The sequence below is a fragment of the Lithobates pipiens genome, unplaced genomic scaffold (assembly GCF_037356315.1).
Source record: "Lithobates pipiens isolate NorthernLeopardFrog02 unplaced genomic scaffold, aLitPip1_a1.2 Scaffold_16, whole genome shotgun sequence".
Taxonomy (NCBI): Eukaryota; Metazoa; Chordata; class Amphibia; order Anura; family Ranidae; genus Lithobates; species Lithobates pipiens.
Window position 1 is genome coordinate 416371586 of NW_027507748.1, and position 19761 is coordinate 416391346.

Consider the following 19761-nt stretch of genomic DNA (forward strand, 5'->3'; position numbering starts at 1 on the left):
CGGAGAAATTCTCGATCACCTGGGCCTGTTGGTCACACTTTACCACTACCGCAGATTTCAAGCGACACGTTCCCTCCTCTAGTGCCTAAACCCATTCCCGGGCTTCTGGAACCTTTCCCTGCTCCCCCCCCCCGATTGATTCTGGCCGAGGGGCTGCACCCCCCCCTCTTTTTCCTCTTCCCTCTCCTTTTCCTCTCCCTCTTTGTTTCCCTTCTTGTCATGTCTTTCCCTTTCTTTCCTCCCCCTTTCTTCTCTTTTTTCCTTTCTCCTTCTCTCTCCCCCCCTCTTCTCTTCTCTCCCCCTCCCGTCACCCCCCCCCCTGCCTTTTCTTCTCTTTCTCCCTCTCCCTCATACCCGGCTGTGCCGTTTCCGCCATAATTGATCCTTCCCCTCCGCACATTTATCATTGGGAGGCCTGGACGTGTGCTGGTCGCCGTCCGGCTTCCCTCTTCTATCGCCTGTGCTCATGAGTTGTGACACTTGCACTTACCATAAAAGAACGTTGGAACGGACTCCTTCCCCCCTACCTATTACTGGGTTTACCCAGGAGATATTTCCTGCCTTTTCGTAAGTTTTGTCTTGACTTGTATTGTAAGCTAAGCCTGTTTTGCTTATGCATGTTTGTACCTGCCTGTGTTATAACCTTAATAAAATCTTTATGGAAAAAAAAAAAAAAAATAGCCATGTAGGGCGCGCCTGTGGTCACAAATGCTTTGTAGTAGCAAATTGAAAACCGTCTGGTTCAGGAGTTGAGTATTTCTTTGAGATTTGAATCACCTCTAATACTTCCTCTGTAGAGAAGGGGTCTTTGAGTCTGTCTCTATGTTCTGCTGCCAAAGTGGGGATTGGGAGATTATCAAGAAAGATAGAAAAATCCGAAGGACTTTCGGCTTGCTTTAAGCTATATAGGTTCTCATAGAACGTGTAAAAGGCCTGCATAATGCTCAAGGGGTTCCCGGTCAGGGCGTCTACCTGCAATATTAACCTGTATTGTCTCTTTGATGGTAATATCTTGCCCCACTCCATCTAATGCTTTTCTCTGGATTCAGCTGTCAGTGCTAGGTTCAGTTCCAGGTGTGCTGCATCTAGCAGGGAGGTGGAGACTCGAGCTGGGTCTTTCTTGTGATCTACTCGGAAAGAGGAGAGGTTCTGCTCCAATTTCTCGATGTCTGCGCATTTTGCTCTTTTCAATTGGGTTGCAATTTGTAAGATTTTGCACCTTATTGTGGCTTTATGCACCACCCATAAAGTTTCTGCTAAAACACTGTTGACATCATTGAGGGTGAAGTATTCTATGAGGGCCTTTCTATTTCTGGCTATATTTTGGCTTCATTAAGTCTCCAGTGGGGAAATTTAGATTGGGCGGTCGGATACAGATAGTAATAACGACCATGGAGTGATCTGATCAGACCGTATCTGCAATATGCGCTCTAAGCACTGAAGGGATTAAAGCGTTGGAGACCAGAAGGTGGTCAATCCTAGCGTAAGATTGGTGTGAATGGGAAAAGTGTGTGGTCTTATTTGTGGGGATCAATTCTCTCCAGATGTCAGTGAGGCCCAGCTGAAAGATCATTTGGGCAATCTAGGAACTGCTCTTGGTTGGGTGAATAATTTGAGCGTGAGAAGGTTTAGATTTGTCTAGGCCTTGGTCAAAGACCATAATAGAATCCCCCCTGAAGATTAGGGATGAGCCAAACACCCCCGGTTCGGTTCGCACTAGAACCTGCGAACAGACCTAAAATTCATGTGAACTTTAGAACCCCATTAAAGTCTATGGGAATCGAACATTTGAAATCAAAAGTGCTAATTTTAAAGGCTAATATGCAAGTTATTATCCTAAAAAGGGTTTGGGGACCCAGATACTGCCCCAGGGGACATGTATCAATGCAAAAAAAACTTTTAAAAACTGAAATTTTTTCAGGAGCAGTGATTTTAATAATGCTTAACCACTTTGTGCCCAGGCCAATTCTGACATTTCTCTCCTACATGTAAAATTCCTAATTTTTTTGCTAGAAAATTACATAGAACCCCCAAGCATTATATATGTTTTTTTAGCAAAGACCCTAGAGAATACAATGGCGGTCGTTGCAACTTTTTATCTCGCACGGTATTTGCGCAGCAATTTTTCAGAAAAAAAACAGTTTCATGCTTAAAAAAAAAAACTGTAAAGTTAACCCAATTTTTTTGCATAATGTGAAAGAGGAGAATACGGCGAGTAAATAGATACCCAACATGTCACGCTCGTGGAATGGCGCCAAACTTTGGTATTTCAAAATCCCCATAGGCGACGTTTTAATTTTTTTTACTGGTTACATGTTTTGGGGTACAGAGGAGGTCTAGAATTATTGCTCTCACTCTAAAGTTTGCGGTGATACCTAACATGTGTGGTTTGAACACCATTTTCATATGTGGGCGGGACTTAACGTATGCGTTCGCTTCTGTGTGCGAGCCCACGGGGACAGGGGCGCTTTACATTTTTTATCTTTTTTATTGTTAATTTTATTTTTATTTTTTTAGTTTACACTTAACCACTTGCCGACCGCCGCACGACGATGTACCTCCTATTTTTGAAGAGGGATATCTCGGTAACGGCAGCAGCTGCTACCACAACCGAGATATCCATCTCTTCAGGCGGCGGTCAGCTGTACGATAACGGTGGTCTCCGCGGCGGATTCGCCGCGAGATCACCGCTATCGGCGGCGGGAGAGGTGCCACCCCCCCTCCCGCCGCCCTCCCGCACCTTCCGCCGCTTACCGGGTCCTTTCATCTGCTGGGCATAGAGACAAGTGAGGCTAAGATGGCCCCCACTCGTCTCTATACCATAGGAGGGCGGAAGCGATGTCAAAACGTCACTTCCGCCCATACCTCTTAAAGGTATATTTTTTTTAAATGTCAGATTTTTTTTTTTTTTTTTTTTTTTTTTTTTTTAGCCCAAATATGAGATCTGAGGACTTTTTGACCCCAGATCTCATATTTAAGAGGACCTGTCATGCTTTTTTCTATTACAAGGGATGTTTACATTCCTTGTAATAGGAATAAAAGTGATCCATTTTTTTTTTTTTTACAGTGTAAAAATAAATAAAATCAATTAAAATAAATAAGAAAAAAAATAAATTTTTTTTTAAAAACACCCCGTCACGACGAGCTTGCGCACAGAAGCGAGCGCATACGTGAGTAGCGCCCGCATATGAAAACGGTGGTCAAACCACACATGTGAGGTATCGCCGCGATTGGTAGAGCGAGAGCAATAATTCTAGCCCTAGACCCTAGACCTCCTCTGTAACGCAAAAAATGCAACCTGTAGAATTTTTTAAATGTCGCTTATGGAGATTTTTTAGGCTAAAAGTTTGACGCCATTCCACGATTTTGAAGCGTGACATGTTGGGTATCAATTTACTTGGCGTACCATTATCTTTCACAATATAAAAAAAATTGGGCTAATTTTACTGTTGTCTTATTTTTTTATTCAAAAAAGTGAATTTTTTCCCAAAAAAGTGCGCTTGTAAGACCGCTGCGCAAATACGGTGTGAAAAAAAGTATTTCAATGACCGCCATTTTATTCTCTAGGGTGTTAGAAAAAAACAATATAAAATGTTTGGGGGTTCTAAGTAATTTTCTAGCAAAAAAAACTGTTTTAAACATGTAAACACCAAGTCTGAAAAAGAGGCCTGGTCCTTAAGGGGTTAAAAAAAATAATAATAAATTGATGACTTTTATTCCTATTACAAGGAACGTAAACATCCCTTGTAATAGGAATATGGCACGATCGGACCTATTTACAGTGAGATATGGGGTCAATAAGACCCCATATCTCACCTCTAGGCTGGGAAGAATAAAAAAAAAAACGATCCTGGCTTCCCTGACAAATCGGCACCATTAATTTGAATACCGAGGCCGGGTGTGACGTCATAACATCGCGCCCAGCCTCCAAACGATCATAGAGACTCCGGGGATGATCTGGTTCGCCAGAAATCTCGATGGTAACTGGCGAGGGCCGGCGGATCCTGTCACCGACTCACCGATGGAAGCGGTGAGTCGGTACAAGCACCGGAGGGCGGTGGGAGGGGGGCGTCCCCTCCCGCCGCCCGTAAGAACGATCAAGCGGTGGAACAGCCGTTATGATCGTTTTTATGGTGCAGGGAATCGCCGGCTGAAAACACTGATATCTGAATGATGTCTGTAGCCTCAGGCATCATTCAGATATAACCACCGAAAGCCCATGACGTCAATAGACATAGTATGGGCGCCAAGTGGTTAAAGTGAAACAATAAAAGTGTAATATTCCTTTAAATTTCGTACCTAGGGGGTGTGTGCCTGTAAAGGGGCACATGTTTCCCTTGCTTAGAACTGTCCCTGTACAAAGTGTCATTTCTGAAGGAAAAAAAGTAATTTTAAAGGACTCGTGGCTATAATGAATTGTCAGCTCCCCGTAATACAGAGAACAGTCATTGAAAGTCATCAGGTCTGGTATGGATTTTAAGGGGAACTCCACGGCAAATTTAAAAGAAAAATGGCGTGGAGTTCCCCCCAAATATCCATACCAGACCTTTTATCCGAGCATGCAAACTGGCAGGCCACAGGAAAAGAGGGGGGGACGAGAGAGTGTCCCCCCTCCTGAACCATACCAGGCCACATGCCCTCAACATTGGGAGGATGCTTTAAGGGTCTGTGACTCCTCAAAGCACCATGTCCCCATGTTGATGGGGACAAGGGCCTCATCCCCATAACCCTGGCCGGTGGTTGTGGGGGACTACGGGCGGGGGGGCTTATCGGAATCTGGAAGCCCCCTTTAACAAGTGGACCCCCAGAACCTGCCCCCCCCTGTTTGAAATGGTAATGGGTACATTGTACCCCTACCATTTCACAAAGAAAGTGTAAAAGATTGTAAAAAAAGCCACTGTTGGGATAAGTCTTTTATTAAAAATAAAAAAAAATAAAAAAAAGATTCCAGCGGTTGTAATCCCTTATTGGTATCCTGCGATGGCTGATCTCTTCTCCGGAGTCCAGTGATGCCTGATCTCTTCTCTGGGGTCCAGTGATGGATGATTTCTCCCGAAGAAGTCCAGCGCAGTGCATCCTGTCTCCACCGGAGATACCACGGGAATCCCGGCAGCCTGACAGGTCTTAGCTGAGGAGGACGGGGCCACCCGTCACCTGACCCTGCCCCCCCTCTGACGCAAAGGGGAAACCCGGGCTTCCCCAGTGATGTGCGGGTGACCCCGCCCCGCTCTGATGTAACGCAGCTTTCGGAAATCGAAGCTCAACCCTACTGAAGATTACAGAACCTTCTAAATGGGGGCCTAAGGTCTTAAAGAGTGCGTGGAAAATTTTTGGTTGGCTGGAATAAGGGGCAAGTAGGACACAAAGGAGTAGAGGTGAGCGTCTATGGTCCCTTTAATCAGGAGGCGTCTGCCCTCAGGATCTCTGTGTTCTGATCTCAAAGAGAACCTACAGCTCCCTGAGATGAGAATAGCTACCTCTCTGGTTTTATCCTCTGCATTGGATAGGAAAAATAGAGGGAAATGACAGTGGATAAAGGATGATTTGTACCGGACCGGGAAAGGCGTTTCTTGTAGAAAGAGAATGTCTATTTTATGGGATCTCATGAAGTCAGGGACCTTTCTGCATTTGGTAGTGGAATTTTACCCTTGGGCTTTATAAGTTTCTACTTTTAAGTTAGCAGCTTGTGGTGCCTTATGGTGCGTACACATAATCGGACTATTCGGCAGACTTAGTATGGTGAACCTAGTCCGGTGAAACATCCGCCGGACTTTGCAGCTGAGGTCCGCCAGACTTTCCAAACGAGCGGACCTGCCCAGACACGACTGGACTTTTCCGGCGGACAAACCGCCGGACTATGGCCACCTCGCTGGCCCCATCACCTGGTATGGACTGAAAGGGGAAGCCCTATGCTGAAAAAACAGCATGGGGGTCCCCCCAAAGTCCATATAAGACCCTTATCCGAGCACGCAGCCCGGCCGGTCAGGAAAGGGGGTGGGGATGAGTGAGTGTCCCCCCCTTCTGAGCCGTACCAGGCCGCATGTCCTAAACATGGGGGTGCTTTGGGAAGGGGGGCCCTGCGGCCAACCACCACAAAGCACCTTGCCCCATGTTGATGAGGACAAGGGCCTCTTCCCGAAAACCCTGGCCATTTGGTTGTCAGGGTCTGTGGGCGGGGGGCTTATCAGAATCTGGGAGCCCCCTTTAATAAGGGGGCCCCAGATACCGGCCCCCCACCCTATGTGAATGAGTATTGGGGTACCATGTACCCCTACCCATTCACCTGGGGAAAAAAGCGTAAAGAAAAAAACACATGTTTTTAAAATAATTTATTGCACAGCTCCGGTGGTCTTCCGTCTTGGGGGGTCTTCTCGCTGGACTCCTCCGCTATCTTCTGCTCTTTTGCTAGCTCTTTTACTAGCGGAGGAGCCCAGCTTCCTTCTTTGTCGCCGTCCGGTGGTCTCCGGCGAGAAGACCCCCCAAGACGGAAGACCACCGGAGCTGTAGACCAGGGATGGTGAACCTTGGCACCCCAGATGTTTTGGAACTACATTTGCCATGATGCTCCACTACACTGCAGAGTGCATGAGCATCATGGGAAATGTAGTTCCAAAACATCTGGAGTGCCAAGGTTCGCCATCACCAGATTAGACTGTATTACACTATGGCCAGTCTTTTTTTTGGGTCAAATGCTGAGTGTAATGGTCACGGACTCCATAAACTGTGCCAGGGCTTGGGGGATCTACAGCCATTCATCCTGTAATACTGTGATACTTGGCCAGAGATCGTCTATGGAAGCTAAAGGCCTTGGCTTGGCTATAGCCACATGTCTTTTTTGCTTGCCATCCGTTAAGCATGTTTTTATTAAGGTGCCAGGGCACTTTTTGGTTGTGATCACTGTGGTGCCACTGGGAAGAGGATTTATTTCATCCTATATTTTGAACAATAACATGCCGTTCTAAAGAATTTTCCTGCAATATTTGGGACGACAGACATGGTGTCAGTGATTAATTCTGGGAGGCCTCTGATTTGGAAATTCTGTCTCCTGGATCTATTTTCCCAGCTCATCAATCCTGAATAAGGCTGTGTCCAGTTGATCCTGGAGAACCTGAATTTGGTCAGAGTTCTGTTTAGTTTTAGAGACAGTTATGTCCAGCTTATTTTCTATAGCTTCTATTATGGATCCCAGGTTCTGGAAGTCCTCTTGGATATCACTAGGGATGAGCTTGATGTTCGACTCGAACATACGTTCGACTTGAACATCGGCTGTTCACATGTTCTGTGAATACCGAATGTTATGGGTCATTCATGCCAAATTCGTGTGGCGCTCACGGCCCACAATGCACTGCGCCATCGCAGTGCATTGCTGGCTCATGATTGGCCAAGCATGCACTGTGACCCCGCATGCTTGGCCAATCACAGCGCCGGCAGCTAAGGAGAGACATGATTAGCCAATGATAGCTCAGGCTGTGTAGTACACGCCCCACACTATACAAGGCCACCAGCGCGGCGGTCTTGTGTAGTGTGTTGGCGTCTGTAGGAGTTAGTGGGTGTTCTCTGTGTACCTTCAACACAGTATACATCGTTCGTTATCGGCCGATTTAGCAGTCTTGCTCTTCTGTAATTGAGCTTTTAGCAATCTGCAGGAGTTTGTGGGTTTTGTCTGCGTGCCCTGAGCGCAGTATACACCATTATATCCACCTACAGTGGTGTGAAAAAGTGTTTGCCCCCTTCCTCATTTCCTGTTCCTTTGCATGTTTGTCACACTTAAGTGTTTCGGAACATCAAACCAATTTAAACAATAGTCAAGGACAACACAAGTAAACACAAAATGCAATTTGTAAATGAAGATGTTTATTATTAAAGGTGAAAAAAAATCCAAACCATCATGGCCCTGTGTGAAAAAGTGATTGCCCCCCTTGTTAAAACATACTATAACTGTGGTTGTCCACACATGAGTTCAATTTCTCTAGCCACACCCAGGCCTGATTATTGCCACACCTGTTCACAATCAAGGCATCACTTAAATAGGAGCTGCTTGACACAGTAAGGTCCACCAGAAGATCCTTAAAAGCTACACATCATGCCGAGACCCAAAGAAATTCAGGAACAATTGAGAAAGAAAGTAATTGAGATCTATCAGTCTGGAAAGGGTTATAAAGCCATTTCCAAAGCTTTGGGAATCCAGTGAACCACAGTGAGAGCCATTATCCACAAATGGCGAAGACATGGAACAGTGGTGAACCTTCCCAGGAGTGGCCGGCCGCCCAAAATTACCCCAAGAGCGCAGCGACGACTCATCCAAGAGGTCACAAAAGACCCCACAACAACGTCCAAGGAACTGCAGGCCTCACTTGCCTCAGTTAAGGTCAGCGTTCATGCCTCCACCATCAGGAAAAGACTGGGCAAAAATGGCCTGCATGGCAGAGTTCCAAGGAGAAAACCACTGCTGAGCAAAAAGAACATCAAAGCTTGTCTCAATTTCTCCACAACACATCTTGATGATCCCCAAGACTTTTGGGACAACATTCTGTGGACCGATGAGACAAAAGTGGAACTCTTTGGAAGGTGTGTGTCCAAGTATATCTGGCGTAGAAGGAACACTGCATTTCATAAAAAGAACATTATACCAACAGTAAAATATGGTGGTGGTAGTGTGATGGTCTGGGGCTGTTTTGCTGCTTCAGGACCTGGAAGACTTGCCGTGATAAAAGGAACTATGAATTCTGCTGTCTACCAAGAGATCCTGAAGGAGAATGTCCGACCATCTGTTCGTGTACTCAAGCTGAAACGAACTTGGGTTCTGCAGCAGGACAATGATCCTAAACACACCAGCAAGTCCACCACCGAATGGCTGAAGAAAAACAAAATGAAGACTTTGGAGTGGCCTAGCCAAAGTCCTGACCTGAATCCTATTGAGATGTTGTGGTATGACCTTAAAAAGGCCGTTCATGCTCGAAAACCCTCTAATGTAACTGAATTAGGACAATTCTGCAAAGATGAGTGGGCCATAATTCCTCCAGGACGCTGTAAAAGCCTCATTGCACGTTATCGCAAACGCTTGGTTGCAGTTGTTGCTGCTAAGGGTGGCCCAACCAGTTATTAGGTTTAGGGGGCAATCACTTTTTCACACAGGGCCATGATGGTTTAGATTTTTTTTCACCTTTAATAATAAACACCTTCATTTACAAATTGCATTTTGTGTTTACTTGTGTTGTCCTTGACTATTGTTTAAATTGGTTTGATGTTCCAAAACACTTAAGTGTGACAAACATGCAAAGGAACAGGAAATGAGGAAGGGGCAAACACTTTTTCACACCACTGTATATAGCTAGCTATATTGCTCTTCTGTAATAGAGCTTGCAGTCAGTTGTAGGAGATTGTGTGTGTTGTCTGCCTGCCCTGAGCGCACTATACACCATTATATCCACCTATATAGCTAGCTATATTGCTCTTCTGTAATAGAGCTTGCAGTCAGTTGTAGGAGATTGTGCGTGTTGTCTGCGTGCCCTGACCCCACTATACACCATTATATCCAACTATATAGCTAGCTATATTGCTCTTCTGTAATAGAGCTTGCAGTCAGTTGAAGGAGATTGTGCGTGTTGTCTGCGTGCCCTGACCGCACTATACACCATTATATCCACCTATATAGCTAGCTATATTGCTCTTCTGTAATAGAGCTTTCAGTCAGCTGCAGGAGATTGTGGGTGCTGTCTGTGTGCCCTGACAGCAGTATACACCATTATCCACCTATATAGCTCTTCTCTAATTGAGCCATCTGCCATCTGCAGGAGTTAGTTGGTGTTGTGTGCCTCCAGCACAGCACAGTATACACCAGTATCTACCCTTTAATTCCTGTTCTATAATAATGGAATCTGCAGGAGTTAGTGGGTGTTGTGTACCTCCAGCACAATATACACTACCCAATTGCTGGTTTCCCATCTCCCTTCAGGCCATTACCATGTCTGGAAGGCCAACAAGGAGAGGCAGACTGGCGCGAGCCAATAAAAGAGGGCAAGCAGGCTCTGTGTCTAGAGACAACAGTGTTGGTCGTGGACGCGGTGCATCGTCATTAGCAGCACGTGGCCATGGGACACGCTTGTCCTTCTTTTCGGCAGCTGGACGTGTTGATCATGCCAAAGACATGGTAGAGTGGATGACCAAGCTCTCTTCATCCTCCTCATCCTCATCCTCTCTCACCCAGACTCAGGGTACTAGCAAAGCAGCTGCCAACGTATTGTCTTCCCTCGTCTCAATGTCATCATCAGTGACTCCTTCTCTAGACCCATCACGTCCTCCTGAGGAGTCCCCTGAACTCTTTGAGCACAGTGTTGGGTACATGCTCCAGGAGGATGCCCAGTGTTTTGTAGGCTCTGATGATGATACTCAGCTAGAGGAAGTAGCGTGAGCACAGAGAGAGGGGATGCTCAAGAAGGATAGCAATCTGGCAGTCATGTTCCACAAGCTGCAGTATACTGCCAGGTTTGCTCCAGCGATGAAGAGGGAGGGGACGATGAGGGCACTGACTCCACGTGGGTGCCTGGTAGGAGAGAGGAGGAGGAGGATGCCCTCCGGGGGCCTGCTTAGGGGCCGCACACCGACTGAATCACACCGCAGAGCTCCGCCTGTGCAGGACGCTGCCTCTGCGCGTTATTCTAAAAGTTCTTTGGTGTGGGCCTTTTTTGAGACGAGTGCATCAGATCGCACCGCTGCTATTTGCAACATATGTCTCAAGCGTATCTCCCATGGCCAAAACATCAGCCGCTTGGGCACCACATGCTTGACCGGACATATGTTGACCTGTCATGCAGCTCGTTGGCAAGCGTACCTCAAAGACCCACACCAAAGAACAAAGCGGACCTCTCCTTGCTCCTCACCAGCTGGGATCTCCAACCCCACTAGACCTTCAGTCCTCTCTGAGACCTGCTCTGAGAGGAAAGAAGGTGTAGAATTAGGTGTGTCACAGCCAAGTGCTTCCGGGCACTCTGCTAGCAGTACACCCACGTCCGATTATAGCAGGCAAATGTCCCTGCCCCAGCTGCCGGAACATCGAAAGAAGTTCACTCCCAGCCATCCACATGCCCAGCGGTTGAATGCTAGCTTGGCTAAATTGCTAGCACTTCAACTGCTGCCTTTTCAGTTGGTAGACTCGGCCCCCTTCCGTGAGTTTGTACAATGTGCGGCTCCTCAGTGGCAGGTCCCCAAACGCCACTTTTTCTCACGGAAGGCGATTCCGGCTCTCTACCGGCATGTGGAAGGCAATGTCCTTGCCTCGCTGGACAGGGTGGTCAGAGGTAAGGTGCATATTACCACTGACTCATGGTCCAGCAGGCATGGACAGGGAGGTTACCTGTCTTTCACGCCCCATTGGGTCACTCTTCTGGCAGCTGGGAAGGATGCAGGACAAGGTGCAGTAGTGTTGGAGGTTGTTCCGCCACCACGCCTCCAAAATGCTACTACTGGTTGTGACACACCTCTCTCCTCCACCCCCTCCTCTTCTTCTTCCTCCATGGCCTTGTCCAGTGCTCTGTCCTCAGAACAAGCGGTGCTCCGTAGGCGTTCAAGGGGCTACGCAAGTACGCAGGCAAATCGATCCCATGCCGTGTTTGCGCTGGTTTGTTTGGGGGACAGGAGCCACACTTGGGCAGATATTTTGTCAGCTCTGCAGGGGCAGGCCGACAGGTGGTTGATGCCACGCCTGCTTAAGCCAGGAATGGTGGTTTGCGACAATGACACAAACCTCCTCTCCGCCCTCCGACAGGGACAACTGACCCATGTGACCTGTGTGGCTCACGTCCTTAAGCTGGTGGTGCAGCGGTTCTTAGGCAGGTACTCGGGCTTACAGGATGTCCTGAAGAAGGCCAGGAAAGTCTGTGTACATTTCCGCTGATCATTTAATGCCTGTGCTCGGCTGGCCGAGCTCCAAAAGGAGTTGAACCTGCCCAAGAACCGCCTTATATGTGACATGCCCACCAGGTGGAACTCAACGTTGGCCATGCTGCAACGGCTGCACACGCAGCAGAGGGCCATCAATGAGTACCTGTGTGACTACGGCACCAGGACAGGGTCAGGGGAGCTAGGTTTTTTCTCACCAAGCCAGTGGGGCATGATCAGGGATGCATGCACTGTCCTGTCACCAGAGGCCACAACGTTAGTGAGTAGTGACAGTGCATGCATCAGTGACACTGTACCTCCATGCATCAGTGACACCAGCAGCACTGAAGGTGCGTTCCGAAATAACGCTGGATGCAGGACAGGCCAGTAGCTCAATTGCATACTGTGCAAGCTCTGGCCAGTGATCCATCCTCAAGACCCAGTAAGCCAGAGGATTTTCGGTGGGAAAGGTGTCCAAGTCTGACCTTGCCCCTAGGTATTCCTGCACCATGTAAATCAGACGCTGGCGATGGTTGCTGCAACCGATCATACCTTGGGGCTGCGGACTAAAAAATTGTCTGAAAGCATCAGTCAGACGGCCACCTTCTCCACCGCTCCTTCTGACCGATGCCTCAGCAACACGTTGTCCAGGACCAGGAGTTTGTAACCTCCCAGTCTCTGGGAACGCGTTGCACAGACCTTTCTGCAAGGCCTCCCGGAGATGTCTCATCCTCTGTTCCCTCTGCGATGGCAAGATAAGGTCGGCAACCTTACCCTTGTACCGTGGATCAAGGAGAGTGGCCAGCCAGTAATGGTCCCTCTCCTTGATCCGAAGAATACGAGGATCCTTCCGCAGGCTTTGCAGGATCAGGGAGGCCATGCAGCGTAGGTTAGCTGAGGCATTCGGTCCGGAGTCCTCTGGGTCACTAAGGACAACATGATCCACAGCTACCTCCTCCCAGCCACGTACAAGTCCACGTGTTTCTTGGGACTGTAAATCATCCCTACAAGACTGCTGCTGCTGATGCTGAGTGCCAGCCTCCACCTCCATGCTGACACAATCATCCTTCTCTACCTCCTCCTCTTCCTCCTCCTCGTCCTCTTTCTGTGTGATGGGTGGGACAGCAGGAACACTGTCTGGATAAAGGGGGCCTTGAGAGACAAGGAAGTCCTCCTCTTCCTGCCTCTGTTCTGCCTCAAGTGCCCTGTCCATTATTCCACGCAGCGTATGCTCCAAGAGGTGGACAAGAGGTACAGTGTCACTGATGCATGCACTGTCACTGCTCACCATCCTTGTGGCCTCCTCAAACGGTGACAGGACAGTGCATGCATCCCTGATCATGCCCCACTGGTGTGGTGAGAAAAAACCGAGCTCCCCTGACCCTGTCCTGGTGCCGTAGTCGCACAGGTACTCATTGATGGCCCTCTGCTGCGTGTGCAGCCGCTGCAGCATGGCCAACGTTGAGTTCCACCTGGTGGGCATGTCACATATAAGGCGGTTCTTGGGCAGGTTCAACCCCTTTTGGAGCTCAGCCAGCCGAGCACAGGCATTAAATGATCGGCAGAAATGCACACAGACTTTCCTGGCCTGCTTCAGGACATCCTGTAAGCCGGGGTACCTGCCCAAGAACCGCTGCACCACCAGGTTAAGGACGTGAGCTACACAGGGCACATGGGTCAGTTGTCCCTGTCGGAGGGCGGAGAGGAGGTTGGTGCCATTGTTACAAACCACCATTCCTGGCTTAAGCTGGCGTGGCGTCAACCACCTCTTGGCCTGCCCCTGCAGAGCTGACAAAACATCCGCCGAAGTGTGGCTCCTGTCCCCCAAACAAACCAGCGCAAGCACGGCATGGCATTGTTTTGCCTGCGTACTTGCGTAGCCCCTGGAACGCCTATGGAGCACCGCTGGTTCTGAGGACAGAGCACTGGAAGAGGCCATGGAGGAAGAAGAAGAGGAGGGGGGTGGAGGAGAGAGGTGTGTCACAACCAATAGTAGCATTTTGGAGGCGTGGTGGCGGAACAACCTCCAACACTACTGCACCTTGTCCTGCATCCTTCCCAGCTGCCAGAAGAGTGACCCAATGGGCCGTGAAAGACAGGTAACGTCCCTGTCCATGCCTGCTGGACCATGAGTCAGTGGTAATATGCACCTTACCGCTGACCGCCCTGTCCAGCGAGGCAAGGACATTGCCTTCCACATGCCGTTAGAGAGCCGGAATCGCCTTCCGTGAGAAAAAGTGGCGTTTGGGGACCTGCCACTGAGGAACCGCACATTGTACAAACTTACGGAAGGGGGCCGAGTCTACCAACTGAAAAGGCAGCAGTTGAAGTGCTAGCAATTTAGCCAAGCTAGCATTCAACCGCTGGGCATGTGGATGGCTGGGAGTGAACTTCTTTCGGTCCAGCAGCTGGGGCAGGGACATTTGCCTGCTATAATCGGACGTGGGTGTACTGCTAGCAGAGTGCCCGGAAGCACTTGGCTGTGACACACCTAATTCTACACCTTCATTCCTCTCAGAGCAGGTTTCAGAGAGAACTGAAGGTCTAGTGGGGTTAGAGATGCCAGCTGATGAGGAGCAAGGAGAGGTCCGCTTTGTTCTTTGATGTGGGTCTTTGAGGTACGCTTGTCAACGAGCTGCATGGCAGGTCAACATATGTCTGGTCAAGCATGTGGTGCCCAAGCGGCTGATGTTTTGGTGACGCGAGATACGCTTGAGACATATGTTGCAAATAGCAGCGGTGCGATCTGATGCACTTGTCTCAAAAAAGGCCCACACCAAATAACTTTTAGAATAACGTGCAGAGGCAGCGCCCTGCACAGGCGGAGCTCTGCGGTGTGATTCAGTCGGTGTGCTGCCCCTAAGCTGGCCCCCGGAGGGCATCCTGCCTCATTGGACATGCCTCCTCCTCCTCCTCCTCCTTCTCCTCCTCTCTCCTACCAGGCACTCACGTGGAGTCAGTGCCCTCATCATCCCCCCCCTCTTCATCACTGTAGCAAACCTGGCAGTATGCTGCAGCTTGTGGAACATGACTGCCAGATTGCTGTCCTTCTTGAGCATCCCCTCTCTCTGCGCTCACGCTACTGCCTTCCTCTAGCTGAGTGTCATCATCAGAGCCTACAAAACACTGGGCATCCTCCTGGAGCATGTACCCAACACTGTGCTCAAAGAGTTCAGGAGACTCCTCAGGAGGACGTGGTGGGTCTAGGGAAGGAGTCACTGATGATGACATTGAGAGGAGGGAAGACGATGCGTTGGCAGCTGCTTTGCTAGTACCCTGAGACTGGGTGAGAGAGGATCAGGAGGATGAAGAGGGCTTGGTCATCCACTCTACCAAGTCGTTGGCATGTTGCGGTTCAACATGTCCAGCTGCCGAAAAGAAGGACAAGCGTGTCCCATGGCCACGTGCTGATGACAATGCACCGCGTCCACGACCAGCACTGTTGTCTCTAGACACAGAGCCTGCTTGCCCTCTTCTATCGGCTCGCGCCTGTCTGCCTCTCCTTGCTGGCCTTCCAGACATGGTAATGGCCTGAAGGGAGTTGGGTAAAACAGCAGTTGGGTAGTGTATATTGTGCTGGAGGCACACAACACCCACTAACTCCTGCATATGCCTTTATTATAGAACACCAGAGATAAAGGCGTATACTGTAATGGAGTCACACAACACCCACTAAGCCCTGCAGATGGCTCTATTAGAGAACAGCAATAAACGGTAGATACAGGTGTATATTGTGCTGGAGTCACACAACACCCACTAACTCCTGCAGATGCCTTTATTATAGAACACCAAAAATAAAAGGGTATACTGTAATTGAGTCACACAACACCCACTAAGCCCTGTAGATGGCTCTATTAGAGAACAGCAATAAAGGGTAGATACAGGTGTATATTGTGCTGGAGGCACAAAAAACCCACTAACTCCTGCAGATGCCTTTATTACAGAACACCAGAGATAAAGGGGTATATACAGATGTATACTCTGCTCTGCTGGAGGCACACACAACTTCCAATAACTCCTGCAGATGGCAAGTGGGCTCAAAAGAGTTAGAAGAGCTATGTAGGTGGATATAGCGGTGTGTACTGGGTACAGAGCACGCAGACAGCACGCACAAGCTTCTAAACACTACTGACTGCAAGCTCTATTATAAAAGATAGATCACTAGCTATATAGGTGAGGTGAATATAGCGGTGTATACTGCGGTCAGGGCAAGCAGACAACAACCACTACAGAAGAGCAAGATCGAAAATCGGCCGATAACGATCGGTGTGTACTGTGTTGAAGGTACACAGAACACCCACTAACTGCTTCAGATGCCAACACACTACACAAGGCCGCCGCGCTGGCGGCCTTATATAGTGTGGGGCGTGTACTACACAGCCTGAGCTATGATTGGCCACAGGCATCCTGCCTGTGGCCAATCATGGCTCTCCTCGCTGCTGGCGCTGTGATTGGCCAAGCATGCGGGGTCACAGTGCATGCTTGGCCAATCATGAGCCAGCAATGCACTGCGATGACGCAGTGCATTGTGGGCCGTGAGCGCCACACGAATTTGGCGCGAACGGCCCATAAATTTCGGAGTTCGACGAACGGGCGAACAGCCGATGTTCGATTTGAACGTATGTTCGACTCGAATACGAAGCTCATCCCTAGTTCTGGGTGATGCCACCAGCCCAATTTTTCAGCCCCTGTTTAACAGGGGCATGTAATACAATTTTTGATGCAATGCTTTGCAGCAGGGCTCATTCCTGCACGACAACTAGAGTATATGGGAGAGGTTGCAGTGTCATGGCACCAGCAACAGTGCCTAAGGCCCAATTTTTCTGCCCATGTTTAACTGGGGCGTTTAATTACAATTTTTGATGCAATACTTTGCAGCAGGCCTCAGTCCTGCACTACAACTAGAGTATATGGGAGAGGTTGCAGTGTCATGGCACCAGCACCAGTGCCTAAGGCCCAATTTTTCAGCCCCTGTTTAACAGGGGCGTTTAATTCAAATTTTTGATGCAATGCTTTGCAGCAGGGCTCATTCCTGCACTACAACTAGAGTATATGGGAGAGGTTGCAGTGTCGTGGCACCAGCACCAGTGCCTAAGGCCCAATTTTTCAGCCCCTGTGTAACAGGGGCATGTAATTACAATTCTTAATATTTCCCAGCAGGGCCCATTCCTGTGTCCACCGAGAGTAACTGTGAGGACTTATAGTGTTGTAGCACCAGCACCACAACCACCAAAGGCCCAATTTTTCTACCACTGTTCAACAATGGCATGCAATTACAATTCTTGATATAATCATTCACAGCAGGACGCTCCAGCGCCCACCAAGAGTCATTTTGAGAGCTTACAATGTTGTGGCAACACCAACACCTTGTTCCGCCATTTCTGCAGAGCATATAGGGCAGGCCCCTACTTTCAAACATTCAACTTACAAACGTCTCCTACTTGCAAACGAAAGGAGACAACAGGAAGTGAGATGAAAAAAGATGGACGGCAAAACAAATTATACAGGGGTGATAACCCTTCCCTATGTTTTTTAAAATGCTTAAAAATAGATTTTTTGACTGGAGCTACACTTTAAAAATGTACCAGTTGAAAATTACAAACAGATTCAACTTAACACAACAAACCTACACAGTCCCTGTCTTGTTTGCACCACCTGTATACTGCTGTTCTGAGTATATAGGGCCTGGGGGCCCCACGTCTTTCCTTTTTTAATATGGGTACGGGGTTCCCCTTAATATCCGTACAAGACCCAAAGGGGCTGGTAATGGGCAGGGAGGGCTACCCATGCCATTTTTCTCAATGATTTTCATCCATGTTGTCGGAACCAGATATTACATTAAAAACGCAAGCAATTTTAAATGACTTTTTGTCCGTTAAATGTCATTTTATGCAGGGACTGTTCTAAACACGGGAAACACATGGCACTTCACAGGCATACTATAGACACCCCCCAGGCATGATATTTAAAGGAATATTTCACTTTTTTTCACTTTAATCATCATTAAAATCAGTGCCCCGCCAAAATGGCCATTTTTAAAAACATTTTAGGCATTGACCCATGTCCCCTGGGGCAAGAGCCAGGTCCCCAAACCCTTTTTAGGACAGTATCTTGCTTATTAGCCATTAAAATGAGCACTTTTTATTTTGAACGTTCAAGTCCCATAGACTTCAATGGGGTTCTAAAGTTCGTACGAATTTGCGGTCCGTTCGAAAGTTCTGGTGTAAACCGAACCGGGGGTGTTCGGCTCATCCCTAGATATCACCATTGATTTTGGCTGTTGTTTGTGCTGGTTCCCTGTCCAGTAGGCCTGACAGTTTCATGAAAAGGTCAGGAGCTTTAAGAAAGGAGTTGGGGGACAGGTCAGATAGAGATGGCATATCTGTTGATTGGACAGGGGGAGGCCCCAGAGGGGAGTCCAGGAGATCCTCCATAGAGTGTTAAATGTGGGAATGTGTGGAGGCCGGTGATGGGGCCACAATCTGGGGGTTACTCACGTGGGTCCACGGGGTGAAGGTTAGGGTAGTTTGAGCCAGGGTTTGCCTGTGTCTGGAGAGCTCCTCTGTGCCTGGAGTGTGTGGCTGCATGGCACCGCCATCTTGGATTCAGCCCGATCAGCTGCGGTGTACAACTTGCGGCCCCAGGTCTCTCTGGGCTAAGCCTGCTGACATGGGCTTTCTGTTATTGGATGGTGCAGGTGGGGTGGGTCCCAGGACTCATTGTCCCCTGCTAGGTTCGCCACTTGGCAGTGGCAACGTGGAGCTCCTGGCTTTAGCGACCATCTTGGAGACTTTTGCGTATGCCCCTGATGCAATTTTTATTTTAAGGACCGAGTAAGACCGTGCCATGGGGGAGAGTCTCCCCGCTAACATGTGTAACGGCTCCCCTAATATAAAGGGGGTTAACGCCGTTTGCGATGTTCCCTCTCCGAGACACACATCCAATCGGTACCAATATCCACAGTTAAACGACCCTTTCCTATAGGAGCCGATCCCTCTGGCAAAAAGACGAGACGCACTCTGACTCTGCTGTAGTAGGAATGACTTTATTAAAAACCAACATTGTATTTTTATACACAATTCTAAGGCACATGCTTTAACATGAACAAGAGCCCAGCATTCCAAGACGTCTGCTATGCTTCAAACGATCCCACCCAATACACATCTTTTCACAAAGGGTTAGCAGCCAGTCTGTCTGGCACTTTACACTACACACAAGGATAGACTTAAATGAACAATAGAAATGCAAAACAACTTAATTCCTCACAACAATGACACTTAACCCCCACATACAGTATACAATGTATTATACAGCCTTGAATATGGCTATCACAGACCATATCGGGGGTTTCTTTTATTCACCCTGTGTCCCAAAGTGACCCCACTGTCACACATCTCCCCTTTCGGCAGGAGACTAACAGAGGAGGGGACCCCAGACGGGTTGACTCCGCAGTTAGTCCATGGGTCCATTCTTCCAATACTGGATAACCCATCAACATTGCACTAGGAGCCCGGGAGGGCGTCGGTTTGCCGGGACAACCCATCAGCATTGCCATTTTGCTTACAGGGTCGGTAGCTGATGGTGAAGTTGTAAGGTTGTAGGGCTTAGCTCCACCGCAACAACCTGCCATTATCTCCGGAGACCCGGTTAAGCCAGACCAATGGGTTGTGGTCGGTGACCAGTGAAAATTCCTGTCCGTATAAGTAAGGGTTCAGCTTTTTAAGGGCCCAGACCAGGGCCAAACACTCCTTCTCCACTGCCGCATAGCTCACTTCCCGGGGTAATAGTTTTCTACTCAGGTATGCGACAGGGTGTTCTCCTCCATCCTCCCCAACTTGGCTCAGCACCGCCCCCAGTCCAAACATGGAAGCATCCATGTGGACA